Consider the following 17,059-nt stretch of genomic DNA (forward strand, 5'->3'; position numbering starts at 1 on the left):
AGCTAATGTCGGTTCCAGCGCCGCACGCCATATCAGTCTTACCAGTAGTGCTACCTGTAAACTCGTTCGCCCGGTACCTCGCCATCATGGAGATCGTGATGTCAGTGAGTGTGCAATGCTCACTGGATGCCCAACCTCCCAGCTTCCTTATTGCCAATGGACTTACTGGCTGGAATTAACAATGACAGGTTGAGGTGGCGTGCAGCAGCAGGAAGCCTGCTCTAATGATGCTATTTAAAGGGATCATCACCAATAACTCACACCTGACAGGTTTGTGAAGTTTGTGAAGTGGCTGTATGTTTGTTCCTGCTACTGCAACAGTTTTCTTTTGTAATTTCAAGGTTATTTGGTATCAGGAGTGTTTTGGAAAGTACACAACTGCATAATTATTGCTGGAAAGATTCAAACTATAACCTTTGCTAAGATTAATGGGGTCTGTACTTGCAGTCAACCTCGTCCTCCAAGATCTACGGTGGAGAGAGCGGAGGTAGCGAGAAAGACGGGAACATGTGCGCAGAGGGAGGAGGAGGGCCAACAGAGCTCACAACAGGAGGCCTTACCTTCCAAGGGTATTCTGAGAGCACTTCTCTTACCTTCAATTAAGTGAGGAGCAGTGTATTAGAAGGCTCCGCTTCATCAAGGAGGTGGTCACAGAACTCTGCCACCTCCTGCAACCAGACCACGGCTCTCCCAGTGGCAGTCAAGGTCACCGTGGACTTCAATTTCTTTGGCAGCGGATCCTTCCAGCTGCAGCAAGAGACATAGCTAACACCATCATCATAGGCAATCGAGGAAGACTTGTTTCCACTCTAAAAGTGAGTTCTCAGGTGGCTGTACAATCCAATGCAGTCCAATCTCTGTCACAGGTGGGGCAGACAGTGGTTGAAGGAAAGGGTGGATGGGGAGCCTGGTTTGCCGTACACTCCTTCCGCTGTCTGCACTTGATTTCTGCATGCTCTTGGCGATGAGACTCAAGTTGCTCAGTGCCCTCCCAGATGCTCTTCCTCCATTTTGGGCAGGCTTGGGTCAGGGATTCCCAAGTGCCGGTGGGGATGTTGCACTTTATTAAGGAGGCTTTGAGGATGTCCTTGAAACGTTTCATCCACTAAGGGGTACAATGGACATGATCTTCAACGCGCATCAACTACAAGAGAAACTCAGGGAACAGCATCAACCCTTCTACATGGCCTTCTTTGACCTCACAAGGGCCTTTGACACTGTCACCCGTGAGGGACTATGGAGCGTCCTCCTCCATTTAGGCTGCCCCAAAAGTTTTGCACTATCCTCCGCCTGCTTCAAGATGACATGCAAGCCGTGATCTTGACCAACGGATCCACCACAGACCGAATCCACGTCCGGACTGCGTCATCGCACCAACGCTCTTCTCGATCTTCCTTGCTTCAATGCTCCATCTCACTCTCAACAAGCTGGAGTGGAATTAAACATAGAAACATAGAAACATAGAAAGAATATAATGTGGGAGGCCAGCCAGGAGTGCGTTGGAACAGTCAAGTCTCGAGGTAACAAAGGCATGGATTAGGGATTTAGCAGCAGATGAACAGAGGCAGGAGTGGCGAGGGGGCGATTTTACAGAGGTGGAAATAGGCACTCTTAATTATGTCATGGATATGTGGCCAGAAGCTCATTTCAGGGGAAAATATGACACCAAGATTGTGAACATAGAAACATAGAAACATAGAAAATAGGTGCAGGAGTAGGCCATTCGGCCCTTCGAGTCTGCACCACCATTCAATATGATCATGGCTGATCAGGCAACTTCAGTACCCCATTGCTGCTTTCTCTCCATACCCCTTGATCCCTTTAGCCGTAAGGGCCACATCGAACTCCATTTTGAATATATCTAACGAACTGGCCTCAACAACTTTCTGTGGTGCAGAATTCCAGAGGGGTTCACAATTCTCTGAGAGAAGATGTTTCTCCTCATCCCGACTGCCTGCCTCTCTTCCGTGGTTACATCCGAGCCAGGGTGTCCCTGGAGATGGAGTATGCAGTGTCCACTGGTACACTCACGGCCTTCAGCGAGAGGTGGGCGCCGGAGGGACTTGAGTGCATCATCACCCCCGGCAACCAAATTTTAATTTGATTTAATGTCTAAAGCTTAATTTGTTTAAGTTGTTGGTTTTAGTGGCCCGCCGCCCCCCCCCCCCCTTTTAGCCAGGGGGCACTTGTATAATTTGTGCTCTACTGATCTCAAAAAAAACCAAAAAAACAAAAAAAAACAAGGGGGCACTTGAAAAGTTTTTGGAGTGTGCACCCCCGCTTTAATCAGAGGGCACTTAATTAAAATATACAACTCAAAATAGTTGCTATTGCTTTACTTAAGTAATTTGTTGCATACTATTTTAATTGGGCATCAAGGCTTTATGTGGATTTAACATTTTTTGTTGTAAAATGTTCTTTAATTTGTTGGGGAATTGGTTTGTAAAATTCTACATTGTGGCAAAAGTTTATGGATCCAATTTAAAATGTTGCCATTGATCAGTATGAGATCATCCTCCTGAACTGCTTGTATTTTTGAGCTGATTAACTGCAATAGTTAGACCTCTGCATTGAAACATAGAAAATAGCTGCAGGAGCAGGCCATTCGGCCCTTCTAGCCTGCACCGCCATTCAATGAGTTCATGGCTGAACATGCAACTTCAGTACCCCATTCCTGCTTTCTCACCATACCCCTTGATCCCCCTAGCAGTAAGGACTACATCTAACTCCTTTTTGAATATATTTAGTGAATTGGCCTCAACATCTTTCTGTGGTTGAGAATTCCACAGGTTCACCACTCTCTGGGTGAAGAAGTTTCTCCTCATCTCGGTCCGAAATGGCTTACCCCTTATCCTTATACTATGACCCCTGGTTCTGGACTTCCCCAACATTGGGAACATTCTTCCTGAATTTAACCTGTCTAAACCCGGCAGAATTTTAAACGTTTCTATGAGATCCCCTCTCATTCTTCTGAACTCCAGTAAATACAAGCCCAGTTGATCCAGTGTTTCTTGATATGTCAGTCCCGCCATCTTGGGAATCAGTCTGGTGAACCTTCGCTGCACTCCCTCAATAGCAAGAATGTCCTTCCTCAAGTTAGGAGACCAAAACTGTACACAATACTCCAGGTGTGGCCTCACCAAGGCCCTGTACAATTGTAGTAACACCTCCCTGCCCCTGTACTCAAATCCCCTCGCTATGAAGGCCAACATGCCATTTGTCTTCTTAACCGCCTGCTGTACCTGCATGCCAACCTTCAATGACTGATGTACCATGACACCCAGGTCTCGTTGCACCTCCCCTTTTCCTAATCTGTCACCATTCAGATAATAGTCTGTCTCTCTGTTCTTACCACCAAAGTGGATAACCTCACATTTATCCACATTATACTTCAGCTGCCATGCATTTGCCCACTCACCTAACCTATCCAAGTCACTCTGCAGCCTCGTAGCATCCTCCTCGCAGCTCACACTGCCACCCAACTTAGTGTCATCCGCAAATTTGGAGATACTACATTTAATCCCCTCGTCTAAATCATTAATGTCCAATGTAAACAGCTGGGGCCCCAGCACAGAACTTTGCGGTACCCCACAAGTCACTGCCTGCCATTCTGAAAAGTACCCATTTACTCCTACTCTTTGCTTCCTGTCTGCCAACCAGTTCTCAATCCACACTACCCCCAATCCCATGTGCTTTAACTTTGCACATTAATCCCTTGTGTGGGACCTTGTCGAAAGCCTTCTGAAAGTCCAAATACACCACATCAACTGGTTGTCCCTTGTCCACTCTACTGGAAACATTCTCAAAAAATTCCAGAAGATTTGACAAGCATGATTTCCCATTCACAAATCTATGCTGACTTGACCTATCATGTCACCTCTTTCCAAATGCGCTGCTATGACATCCTTAATAATTGATTCCATCATTTTACCCACTACTGATGTCAGGCTGGCCAGTCCATGATTCCGTTTTCTCTCTCTCTCCTTTTTTAAAAAGTGGGGTTACATTGGCTACTCTCCACTCCATAGGAACTGATCCAGAGTCTATGGAATGTTGGAAAATGACTGTCAATGCATCCACTATTTCCAAGACCACCTCCTTAAGTACTCTGGGGTGCAGACAATCAGGCCCTGGGGATTTATCGGCCTTCAATCCCATCAATTTCCCCAACACAATTTCCCGACTAATAAGGATTTCCCTCAGTTCCTCCTTCTTACTAGACCCTCTGACCCCTTTTATATCCGGAAGATTGTTTGTGTTCTCCTTAGTGAATACCAAACCAAAGTACTTGTTCAATTGGTCTGCCATTTCTTTGTTCCCCGTTATGACTTCCCCTGATTCTGACTGCAGGGGACCTATGTTTGTCTTTACTAACCTTTTTCTCTTTACATATTTATAGAAGCTTTAGCAGTCCGCTTTAATGTTCCCTGCAAGCTTCCTCTCGTACTCTATTTTCTCTGCCCTAATCAAACCCTTTGTCCTCCTCTGCTGAGTTCTAAATTTCTCCCAGTCCCCGGGTTCGTTGCTATTTCTGGCCAATTTGTATGCCACTTCCTTGGCTTTAATACTATCGCTGATTTCCCTTGATAGCCACAGTTGAGCCACCTTCCCTTTTTTATTTTTATGCCAGACAGGAATGTACAATTGTTGTAGTTCATCCATGCGGTCTCTAAATGTCTGCCATTGCCCATCCACTGTCCCTTAAGTATCATTTGCCAATCTATCCTAACCAATTCATGCCTCATACCTTCAAAGTTACCCTTCTTTAAGTTCTGGACCATGGTCTCTGAATTAACTGTTTCATTCTTCATCCTAATGTAGAATTCCACCATATTATGGTCACTCTTCCCCAATCTCGCACAACGAGATTGCTAATTAATCCTCTCTCATTACACAACACCCAGTCTAAGATGGCCTCCCCCCTAGTTGGTTCCTCGACATATTGGTCTAGAAAACCATCCCTGATGCACTCCAGGAAATCCTCCTCCACCGTATTGCTTCCAGTTTGGTTAGCCCAATCTATATGTATATTAAAGTCACCCATGATAACTGCTGCACCTTTATTGCATGCACCCCTAATTTCCTGTTTGATGCCCTCCCCAACATCACTACTACTGTTTGGAGGTCTGTACACAACTCCCACTAACGTTGTTTGCCCTTTGATGTTCTGCAGCTCTACTCATATAGATTCCACATCATCCAAGCTAATTTGCTTCCTAACTATTGCATTAATCTCCTCTTTAACCAGCAATGCTACCCCACCTCCTTTTCCTTTTATTCTATACTTCCTGAATGTTGAATACCCTTGGATGTTGAGTTCCCAGCCCTGATCATCCTGGAGCCACGTCTCTGTAATCCCAATCACATCCTATCTGTTAACATCTATTTGCACAATTAATTCATCCACCTTATTATGAATATTCCTTGTATTAAGACACAAAGCCTTCAGGCTTGTTTTTTTTAACACCCTTTGTCCTTTTAGAATTATGATGTAGTGTGGCCCTTTTTGTTTCTTGCCTTTGTTTACTCGGCCTTCCACTATTGCTTTTTACCTTTCTACCATCTGTTTCTGACTCCATATTACTTCACCCTGTCTCGCTGCATAGGTTCCCATCCCCCTGCCATATTAGTTTAAACACTCCCGAACTGCGTTAGCAAATGTTACCTCCAGGACATCAGTTTCAGTCCTGCCCAAGTGCAGACCGTCCCTTTTGTACAGGTCCCACTTCCCCCAGAACTGGTTCCAATGTCCCAGGAATTTGAATCCCTCCCTCTTGCACCACTGCTCAAGCCATGTATGTATTCTAACTATCCAGCTCCCTCTACTCTGATTAGCACATGGCACTGGTCGCAATCCAGAGATTACTACCTATGAGGTCCTACTTTTTAATTTAACTCCGAGCTCCCTAAATTCAGCTTGTAGGACCTCTTCCTGCTTCTTACCTATATCGTTGGTACCTACATGTACCACGGCAACTGGCTGTTCACCCCCCCCCCCCCATCCTCTCCAGAATGCTCTGCAGCCGCTCCAAGACATCCTTGACCCTTGCACCAGGGAGGCAACATACCATCCTGCAGTCTCGGTTGCGGCCGCAGAAACTCGTATCTATTCCCCTTACAATAGAGTCCCCTATCACTATAGTTCTCCCACTCTTTTTCCCACCCTTCTGTGCAGCAGAGCCACCCATGGTGCCATGAACCTGGCTGCTGGTGCCTTCCCCTGGTAAGTCATCTCCCCCAACAGTATCCAAAACGGTATATCTGTTTTGGAGGGAGATAACCGCAGGGGACTCCTGCACTACCTTGCTGCTCTTGCCTTGTCTCTTGGTCACCCATTCACTATCTGTCCCAACCCTAACCTGCAGTGTGATCAACTCACTACATGTGCTATCCACAACATTCTCAGCATCGTGCGTGCTCCAGATTGAGTCCATCCGCAGCTCCAGTGCCATCATGCGGTCTGTCAGGAGCTGCAGCTGGACACACTTCCCGCACACATAGTAGTCAGGAAGTGTCCCTGACTTCCCACATAGCACAGGAGGAGCATGACACGTGTCCGAGCTCTCCTGCCATGACTTAACCCTTAAATTAATTTACTTACTAAAACTTACTTAAACACCAAACAGCTACTTAGTAGTTCGCTGCCAATTAAACCAATCTAAAAGTCATTCTAAAAGAGAGTTATACTTACCAGTCGAACATATCCATGCATATAAACAGAGCAGAGAGTCTCATTCCAATTTCCTGTTTCACATTTGTTCTTTATTAGTAGTCTTATTGGTCTCTCATGTGGTAAGGCATAACTTGTTTCTCCAGTCATGTTGGTGTGTTATACTAACTCCCAGCTTTCCCTCTGAGAGTTTCAGAAAGCTGATGATTTGGGTATTTCATGGCAGTCGCATACTGAAGGTTCCAAAGTTTCCAGTTTCAGCAACTTCCTGGGAAAGAGATACTGATAACTTTCAATCATATGTATTGCATGCATACACAACTACACTGGCAAGTTGAGATTAGTGATCCATCCATACTGAAGAGGGTTTGGAGGAGTCAGCTTCCACTCTTCTGAACTTGGCCCTCAGTCTAGTTCTATGGGGATGTCGTAAGACATTAGATCAAGTTCATTATGGGCCTCTCCATTGTACCCAACTGAAGTGGGGCATGTGAGGCCCACTATAATTATAGGGTTAAGAAGGGGTCGCGTGATTCAAATGAATTAACAGGCTGTTTGCAGTGAATCAGCTTTTAAATTGCTTAATTGGCAGTTGAGAATAACATGTTGACTTTGCAAGGACTAACTGAGGTAGGAACCACAAGGGGCCTACGAGGGTAGAAAAGCAGAACAAAGGACGAAACATCAGACATGACTCTTTAACAGCATACTATCTGACCAGGGCAAGGGTCAGGGCAATGATAACAGATTGTTGCTACATCAGTCATGCGCTATGAAGGCGGTACCATGTTACGTGAGCTAGGCAGAAAACAAAGGCGAGTGACGTGGACCAATCAGGCACTGTGCACGCAGGCTTTAAACTAATCAAATTGTGCCAAAGGATCGTGCATGTATGTTTAAGTGTATAAAAAGCTGTTGAAAACTACGAATCAGTGGAACAGTGTCTTGGCTACACCCGGAGCAGGACCTTTTCCCCACCGATGCATAAAAAGATTATTTGAACTTTCGAACGCAGACCTGGTATTGAGTGTTTATTTCAAATACTCCACTTCACCAACCCACTGAGTTGCTTCTTGGATCTTCTGATAGGGGTCACATTGGACTCTGGAAAAAGAACATTTAATTGACCTCCTGTTTATAACAAGCTATTGCTTTCCAGGTTTCAGGAACGATGTTGTGATGCCACATTGCTCAGCTTAAAAGGAACAATTATGGACGATGGATTAATTGGAAATAAATGTATTCTTCTATCTCAATCTAACTTTTTGTATTTGGATTTATTTTCTTGAATTATTGTGCATGAGGCTCTAGCTTGCTTTAATGCTGGTATTTTCAGTTGACCTTTGGGTCTGCTGCAGGGCTGGATGTGAACAGTGCTGGGATGTGAACGGCTTGCATTTTTCTCTCTATCTTAATGTAGAGGAAAGCCCTGGCCCAAGTTTTACCCAGGCTACAATTGCCATTTCCTCTTACTATATTACTCCTTGTTGAAATTCACCTTCCTGATTAAAAACTCTTCCTTTCCTTTTGAACTAATCTTTCAGAGTGCTAATAATCATGCCCAATGCTTTTCTTGGTGTAAATTCCTTGGCTAGAAATTGAATTGATGAGCGTCGCCAGTTAGCTAATGGTGTGCCCTCCTGTATGGCTCAAAGACATGGACCATATACAGTAGACACCTCAAAGCACTGGAGAAATACCACCAACGCTGTCTCTGCAAGATCCTGCAAATCCATTGGGAGGATAGATGCACCAACGTCAGTGTTCTCGATCAGGCCAACATCCCCAAAATCCCCAGCATTGAAGCACTGGCCACACTTGACCAGCTCCGTTGGGCAGGCCACATCGTCCTCATGCCTGACATGAGACTCCTAAAGCAAATGCTCTATTCGGAATTCCTACATGGCAGGCGAGCCCCAGGTGGGCGGAGGAATCATTTCAAGGACACCCACAAAGCCTCCTTGATAAAGTGCAACATCCTCACCAGTACCTGGGAATCCCTGACCCAAGACCACCCTAAGTGGAGAAAGAGCATCTCGAGTCTTGTTGGCGAGACCCTGCGGAGGACAAGCGCAGGCAGCGGAAGGAGCATGCGGCAAACCAGACTCCCCACCCACCCTTTCCTTCAACGACTGTTTGTCCCACCAGTGACAGAGACTGTAATTTCTGTATTGGACTGTTCAGTCACCTGAGAACTCATTTTTGGAGTGGAAGCAAGTCTTCCTCGATTTCGAGTGACTGCCTAGGATGATGAATGCCTTATCGACCGGACGCAGCAATTTTAATGCGGCCGCAAACTTCAGTATGGTTTTTAGTGTCGGCACTAACACATAGCGCCTGGCCCTGTAGCGCCACTGAAACGGTGACGTCAATGAGTGTGCAACGCCCCGGAAGCAAAATTCAGTTAGTACGCCGGACTTACCGCCTGGCGCCAATCACGCCACAGGAAGCTGGTGTACTGACCTCTGAAGCCTCTCCCAGGTTGCTATTCCATGCCATCTGCATGAATTTTATGCATTTGTAAACCTTCACCCTGCTCTGAAGTTAGCGCCCCGATATCGCCTTAAGAGAAGTGAGCACCGCTGCTTTTAGTGCTCCACTCCCCTCTTAGGACGCTGAAACTGAATATTGTGACCGCTGGTGCTAAATATCGGCAGGCGATGTTAGCACCTCAAACCGGGCTATAATTGATTTTTCCCCGCATGGCTTGGGCTTACTCCCAACTGCCCCTGTCAATATTGGGCTCAATAATATTCTGTATGACATTTCGGGGCCGAAATTGCCCCTTTTTTGTGCCATGCTAATGGGACGCAACGGCCTTTTTGCCTGGAGATGGACGGCAGTAGCACATCAGGCAAAATTGCCCCAGAGATTTTAGAGGCGATTTGCCAGTAGTGCCGCACCCCGTGGTTAGCGCCCGAGGCCGGCACTCAACAGGCAATGATGTCATCGTTGCGCACGTCGACCCCTTTGCATCCCATGGGGAAAATTGCTTCATGGTGCGCTGATATCCACCCCTTAAAGGGGAGGCCGTGTGTCCCCCGGGGCGCCATTTTATTTTTTTTTATTGGCCAAATCTTTGGTCAGCCAGACAATGGCGGCCCTCCCCTCGACTGGGCTGCCATCATGCTGCCCAGTACACCCTTTTGGGTGCCAGGCCGCTGGCCCAAATCGACCGTATCCCTGGTAGCCCAAGGGCGAGCACCAAAGGGCCTGCAGAGTGTGCACTGGCCCTCCCCTTTAACTGAAGGGGAGTAGCGTTGTAGCGTGTCAGTGCTACGCAGTGCTTCCGCGTAGCGCTTAACTCTTCAGCATCCCAGGAGTGCCCCTCCATTGAGGCTGTGCACCTGAGATAGCGCTCTGCCTAATTTGAGGGGTGCAAAGCCCAATTACACGGTGAAGGCAGGACTTCCGGTATGGGCAGTAAAAGTTTCAGGCCCGGAAAGTTATCGCCGCCAAATGGGACATGGAGCAATTTCAGACTTTAGTCCTTGATGAAACACTGACTACAATACTTCTCAGCCCTAAAATGCTTGCAGGAGACAGGCGGAGTGCCCAGGAAAATTCTGTGCCCCGGTACTTCTAGGAGTTTCCACAGCAATTTTCCTGGCAAGAAAAATGGTAGCCAGCAGGTGGAGCCAGAAATGAGGCAATCCTTACTCCAACCCCTGCACTATGGGTGGGCAGACGCCAGTTACTGTGAACACAGGGCAGGTTACTACAAGAGATGCTCCTGAAGTGGCACTTGTATCCATGTACCTCATGCTAATGAGGTGCCCACCACTGATCCTGCAAATGCTGGTGGGGTCAGTATTACAAGGCACTAGTGTACTTGATCATATTATAACTGCTGGAACTGCAATGCAAAAAATTTTGGGTCCTTTGCTTTATGCAGTCTTTCAATATTACCATTGATTTGCTTGATTATCTGACTGATAAGGGTTAATCTTTCAAATGCATTGAATTCCCATGGCACCTTTTGTTTGCTGCTTCTGGAATTTTGCTGCTTCTGGAATTTTACAAGCTCAGATTACTCGGACTATGAGTGTTGTGGCTATCAGCAAAGTTGCTGGAAACATAAAGTGCAACATCCTCACCAGTACCTGGGAATCCCTGACCCAAGACCACCCTAAGTGGAGAAAGAGCATCTCGAGTCTTGTTGGCGAGACCCTGCGGAGGACAAGCGCAGGCAGCGGAAGGAGCATGCGGCAAACCAGACTCCCCACCCACCCTTTCCTTCAACGACTGTTTGTCCCACCAGTGACAGAGACTGTAATTTCTGTATTGGACTGTTCAGTCACCTGAGAACTCATTTTTGGAGTGGAAGCAAGTCTTCCTCGATTTCGAGTGACTGCCTAGGATGATGAATGCCTTATCGACCGGACGCAGCAATTTTAATGCGGCCGCAAACTTCAGTATGGTTTTTAGTGTCGGCACTAACACATAGCGCCTGGCCCTGTAGCGCCACTGAAACGGTGACGTCAATGCGTGTGCAACGCCCCGGAAGCAAAATTCAGTTAGTACGCCGGACTTACCGCCTGGCGCCAATCACGCCACAGGAAGCTGGTGTACTGACCTCTGAAGCCTCTCCCAGGTTGCTATTCCATGCCATCTGCATGAATTTTATGCATTTGTAAACCTTCACCCTGCTCTGAAGTTAGCGCCCCGATATCGCCTTAAGAGAAGTGAACACCACTGCTTTTAGTGCTCCACTCCCCTCTTAGGACGCTGAAACTGAATATTGTGACCGCTGGTGCTAAATATCGGCAGGCGATGTTAGCACCTCAAACCGGGCTATAATTGATTTTTCCCCGCATGGCTTGGGCTTACTCCCAACTGCCCCTGTCAATATTGGGCTCAATAATATTCTGTATGACATTTCGGGGCCGAAATTGCCCCTTTTTTGTGCCATGCTAATGGGACGCAACGGCCTTTTTGCCTGGAGATGGACGGCAGTAGCACCTCAGGCAAAATTGCCCCAGAGATTTTAGAGGCGATTTGCCAGTAGTGCCGCACCCCGTGGTTAGCGCCCGAGGCCGGCACTCAACAGGCAATGATGTCATCGTTGCGCACGTCGACCCCTTTGCATCCCATGGGGAAAATTGCTTCATGGTGCGCTGATATCCACCCCTTAAAGGAGAGGCCGTGTGTCCCCCGGGGCGCCATTTTATTTTTTTTTATTGGCCAAATCTTTGGTCAGCCAGACAATGGCGGCCCTCCCCTCGACTGGGCTGCCATCATGCTGCCCAGTACACCCTTTTGGGTGCCAGGCCGCTGGCCCAAATCGACCGTATCCCTGGTAGCCCAAGGGCGAGCACCAAAGGGCCTGCAGAGTGTGCACTGGCCCTCCCCGTTAACTGAAGGGGAGTAGCGTTGTAGCGTGTCAGTGCTACGCAGTGCTTCCGCGTAGCGCTTAACTCTTCAGCATCCCAGGAGTGCCCCTCTATTGAGGCTGTGCACCTGAGATAGCGCTCTGCCTAATTTGAGGGGTGCAAAGCCCAATTACACGGTGAAGGCAGGACTTCCGGTATGGGCAGTAAAAGTTTCAGGCCCGGAAAGTTATCGCCGCCAAATGGGACATGGAGCAATTTCAGACTTTAGTCCTTGATGAAACACTGACTACAATACTTCTCAGCCCTAAAATGCTTGCAGGAGACAGGCGGAGTGCCCAGGAAAATTCTGTGCCCCGGTACTTCTAGGAGTTTCCACAGCAATTTTCCTGGCAAGAAAAATGGTAGCCAGCAGGTGGAGCCAGAAATGAGGCAATCCTTACTCCAACCCCTGCACTATGGGTGGGCAGACGCCAGTTACTGTGAACACAGGGCAGGTTACTACAAGAGATGCTCCTGAAGTGGCACTTGTATCCATGTACCTCATGCTAATGAGGTGCCCACCACTGATCCTGCAAATGCTGGTGGGGTCAGTATTACAAGGCACTAGTGTACTTGATCATATTATAACTGCTGGAACTGCAATGCAAAAAATTTTGGGTCCTTTGCTTTATGCAGTCTTTCAATATTACCATTGATTTGCTTGATTATCTGACTGATAAGGGTTAATCTTTCAAATGCATTGAATTCCCATGGCACCTTTTGTTTGCTGCTTCTGGAATTTTACAAGCTCAGATTACTCGGACTATGAGTGTTGTGGCTATCAGCAAAGTTGCTGGAAACATTAAGGCATTTGGCTTACCAATTGCAGGATTTACAGAGGAAATCGTGGAGGAGGACCTTCTTGAGATAAGTGGGACCAGTAACATTCTCAGCAATGGTAATTGAAATGTTGGTGGATCTGTAGATCAGGGTGACTGATTTCAACTTACACACACTCATCTCACACAACCAACTGCAACTTCCATCTACTTCATTACATCATCGTTTCTACTGTAACTAAATCTTCATCCTTTCTTCTTTCCTCTAGTGACCTCATATGAACAACATGAGCCCCACCCCACAGAGGAAGAAGACTCCATAGAGGGATGGAGTTTAGAAAAGTCCTCCGACAACTGTACAGGATATTGGTGAGACCATACCTGGAGTACTGCGTACAGTTTTGGTCTCCGTATTTAAGGAGGGATATACTTGCATTGGAGGCTGTACAGAGAAGGTTCACGTGGCTGATGCCGGAGATGAGGGAATTAACTTATGAAGATAGGTTGAATAGGTTGGGCCTATACTCATTGGAGTTCAGAAGACATATAAGATAATGAGGGGGCTCAGCTAGGTGGATGCAGAGAGAATCTTTCCACTCATAGGGCAAACTAAAACTCGGGAGCATAGTCTCAGAATAAGGGGCCGCCCATTTAAAACTGAGATGAGGAGGAATTTCTTCTCTCAGAGGGTTGTAAATCTATGGAATTCTCTGTCCCAGAGAGTTGTGGTGGCTGGGTCATTGAATATATTTAAGGTGGAGATAGACAAATTTTTGAGCGATAAGGGAATAAAGGGTTCTGGGGAGCAGGCAGGGAAGTGAAGCTGAAGCCATGATCAGATCAGCCACGGTCTTATTAAACGGCAAAGCAGGCTCGAGGGGCCAAATGGCTTACTCCTGCTTCTATTTCTTATGTTCCTATGTAGCGGAAATCGCCCTTCCTGAGGATGCACCATCACATCATGCATCCAAGGATATTTTGCACTTTGGGCGCCATACTCCAAACTCTGCTCAGCGGGACTGAGATGCATAACTCCAGGGGCTTGCCTTGAAAAGCAGAATACTTAAGACACGTGAAAAAATGTGTAAGGCATTGACAATCCTACCAGCCACTCTATCCACATATGGCCAACAGGATGGAGGAGTCCTCTTCCACCATCCATGGGTTACTTTTGCAGGGGTTTTCAATTCTAAAATCTACCCTGGAATGTACGGACACTTCTGGGGACACTGCAGCTGGGTCCTCACAGCAAGAGTCAGTACAACCAGCCTTTGTGGCCTTGATAGATGCACAAAAAGCTGCGATACAGATTCTGAGCGCCAATGTCTGTTCCACATTGGAGAAGCTGGTGGATAGTGAATCTGAGATATGTGGACTTGTATTTACTCTGTACAGCCACCAGAGGGCCCATCCCCTGGAATCCCAAAGAATCCCATAATCTCTTGGGAGCACAGGTATTTAAGGAGGCTTCATAAGCTGGAGAGGCACTCTGGAGACCTGCAATAAAAGACTACAGTCACACTTTACTTTAAGCTCACAGTGTTCAGTCTGACTCTTTCTCCATACATAACAACTGGCGATGAGATACAGATAAGCGAACCCAAAGATGCAGAGAACAGTGGGCACCCTGGAGAAATTCTCGGAGGGAGATGATTGGGAAACTTTTGTGGAGCGACTCGACTAATACTTTGTAGCCGACGAGCTAGATAGGGAAGAGAGCGCTGCCAAACGAAGGGCGATCCTCCTCACCATCTGTGGGGCACCAACGTATGGCCTCATGAAGAATCTGCTCACTCCAGCGAAACACATGGAGAAATCATACGATGATTTGTGCACACTGGTCTGAGAGCATTTGAACCTGAAGGAAAGCGTTCTGATGGCGAGGTATCGCTTCTACACCTACAAAAGGTCTGAAGGCCAGGAAGTGGCGAGTTATGTCGCCGAGCTGAGACATCTTGCAGGACATTGCGAATTTGAAGGACATTTGGAGCACATGCTCAGAGAATTGTTCGAACTTGGCATTGGCCATGAAACCATACTTCGCAAACTTTTGACTGCAGAGACCCAAACCTTGAGTAAGGCCATAGCGATAACCCAGGCATTCATTGTCACCACTGACAATATGAAGCAAATCTCTCAGCACACAAGTGCTGCTAAAAGTACTGTGAACAAAGTGATGTTGCTAATCATAACGTACAGGGCAGGTCACACATATCTGCAGCTACACATCCACAGATGTCTCAGAGTCCACCATCAAGGGTGATGAATGCAAGGCTATTAACACCTTGTTGGCGTTGCGGGGGTGATCATCGTTTCCATTCATGCTGATTCAAAGAGTACGTTTGCAAGGGCTGTGGAATAATGGGACACCTCCAACGAGTGTGCAGGTGAGCTGCAAAGCCTGTTGAAACTGCAAACCACCATGTTGCAGAGGAGGACAGAGCCACGGAGGATCACGATGAACCAGAGCCTCAGACTGAGGAGGCAGAGGTACATGGGGTGCACACATTCACCATGAATTGTCCCCCGATAATGCTAATGTTGAACTAAGTGGACTCCCGGTGTCAATGGAGCTGGACACGGGCGCGAGCCAGTCCATCATGGGCAAAAAGACTTTCGAAAGGTTGTGGTGCAACAAGGCCTCAAGACCAGTCATAACTCCAGTTCGCACGAAACTAAGAACTTACATGAAAAAACTGATTCCTATAATTGGCAGTGCTACCGTAAAGGTCTCCTACGATGGAGCGGTGCACAAGCTACCACTCTGGGTGGTACCGGGCGATGGTCCCACGCTGCTCGGCAGGAGCTGGCTGGGAAAGATATGCTGGAACTGGGACAACATCCGAGCGCTATCGCCTGCTGACGACACTTCGCTTGCCCAGGTTTTAAACAAATTTCCTTCGCTGTTCGAACCTGGCATCGGCAAATTACAAGGAGCAAAAGAGAAGATCCATCTAATTCCGGGGGCACAACCCATCCATCACAAGGTGAGAGCAGTACCGTACATGATGAAAGAAAGGGTAGAGATCGAGCTAGACCGGCTGCAAAGAGAGGGCATAATTTCCCTGATCGAGCTCAACGAATGGGCCAGAACTATTGTCCCAGTCCTCAAGGGAGGCGGCACCGTCAGAATCTGTGGCGGTTACAAAGTAACTATCAATCGTTTCTCCCTGTAGGACCAATACCCACTACCAAAGGCCTCTATGCTACGCTGGCGGGAGGAAAGACGTTCACGAATCTGGATCTGACTTCAGCCTACATGACGTAGGAACTGGAGGAATCATCAAAGGCTCTCACCTGCATCAACACGCACAAAGGTCTTTTTGTTTATAACAGGTGCCCGTTTGAAATCCGATCATCAGTGGAGATATTCCAGAGAAACATGGAAAGTTTACTGAAGTCGGTCCCACACACCGTGGTCTTCCAGGACGACATCTTGGAGTCTCAACACACTGTTAGAACCACTGCATGTCTTACTATGAAAAGGGAATGAATGGGTTTGGGGCAAAAGCCAAGAAAATGCCTTTGTAAAAGCTAGAACATTTTTATGCTCAAACAAATTGCTTGTGTTGTATGATCCATGTAAGCGTTTGGTACTAGCATGTGGTGTGTCATCATATGGCGTCGGGTGTGTATTGCAACAAGCTAATGATTTTGGGAAACTGCAACCGGTTGCTTATGCATCCAGGAGTCTGTCTAAGGCTGAGAGAGCCTACAGCATGATTGAAAAAGAAGCGTTAGCGTGTGTCTATGGGGTAAAGACAATGCTGCTTGGGCTAAAATTCGAATTGGAAACTGATCATAAGCCACTTATATCCTTGTTTTCCGAGAGTAAAGGGATAAATACCAACGCATCGGCCCGCATTCAGAGATGGGCGCTCACGTTGTCCACATACAACTATGCCATCCACCGCAGGCCAGGCACAGAAAACTGCGTTAACGCTCTCAGTAGGCTGCCATTGCCCACCACGGGGGTGGAAATGGCGCAGCCCGCAGATCTAGCCATGGTTATGGAAGCATTTGAGAGTGAGCAATCACCCGTCACTGCTCTGCAGATCAAAACCTGGACAAGCCAGGACCCCTTATTATCTCTAACCAAAAGCTGTGTGCTTCACAGGAGCTGGTCCAGTGTCCCAGTGGAAATGCAGGAAGTGATAAAGCCGTTCCAGCGGCGCAAAGATGAAATGTTTATACAGGCAGATTGCCTTCTGTTGGGCAATTGAGTAGTGGTCCCCAAG

The sequence above is a fragment of the Pristiophorus japonicus genome, chromosome 1 (genome assembly GCF_044704955.1).
Source record: "Pristiophorus japonicus isolate sPriJap1 chromosome 1, sPriJap1.hap1, whole genome shotgun sequence".
Lineage (NCBI taxonomy): Eukaryota > Metazoa > Chordata > Chondrichthyes > Pristiophoridae > Pristiophorus > Pristiophorus japonicus.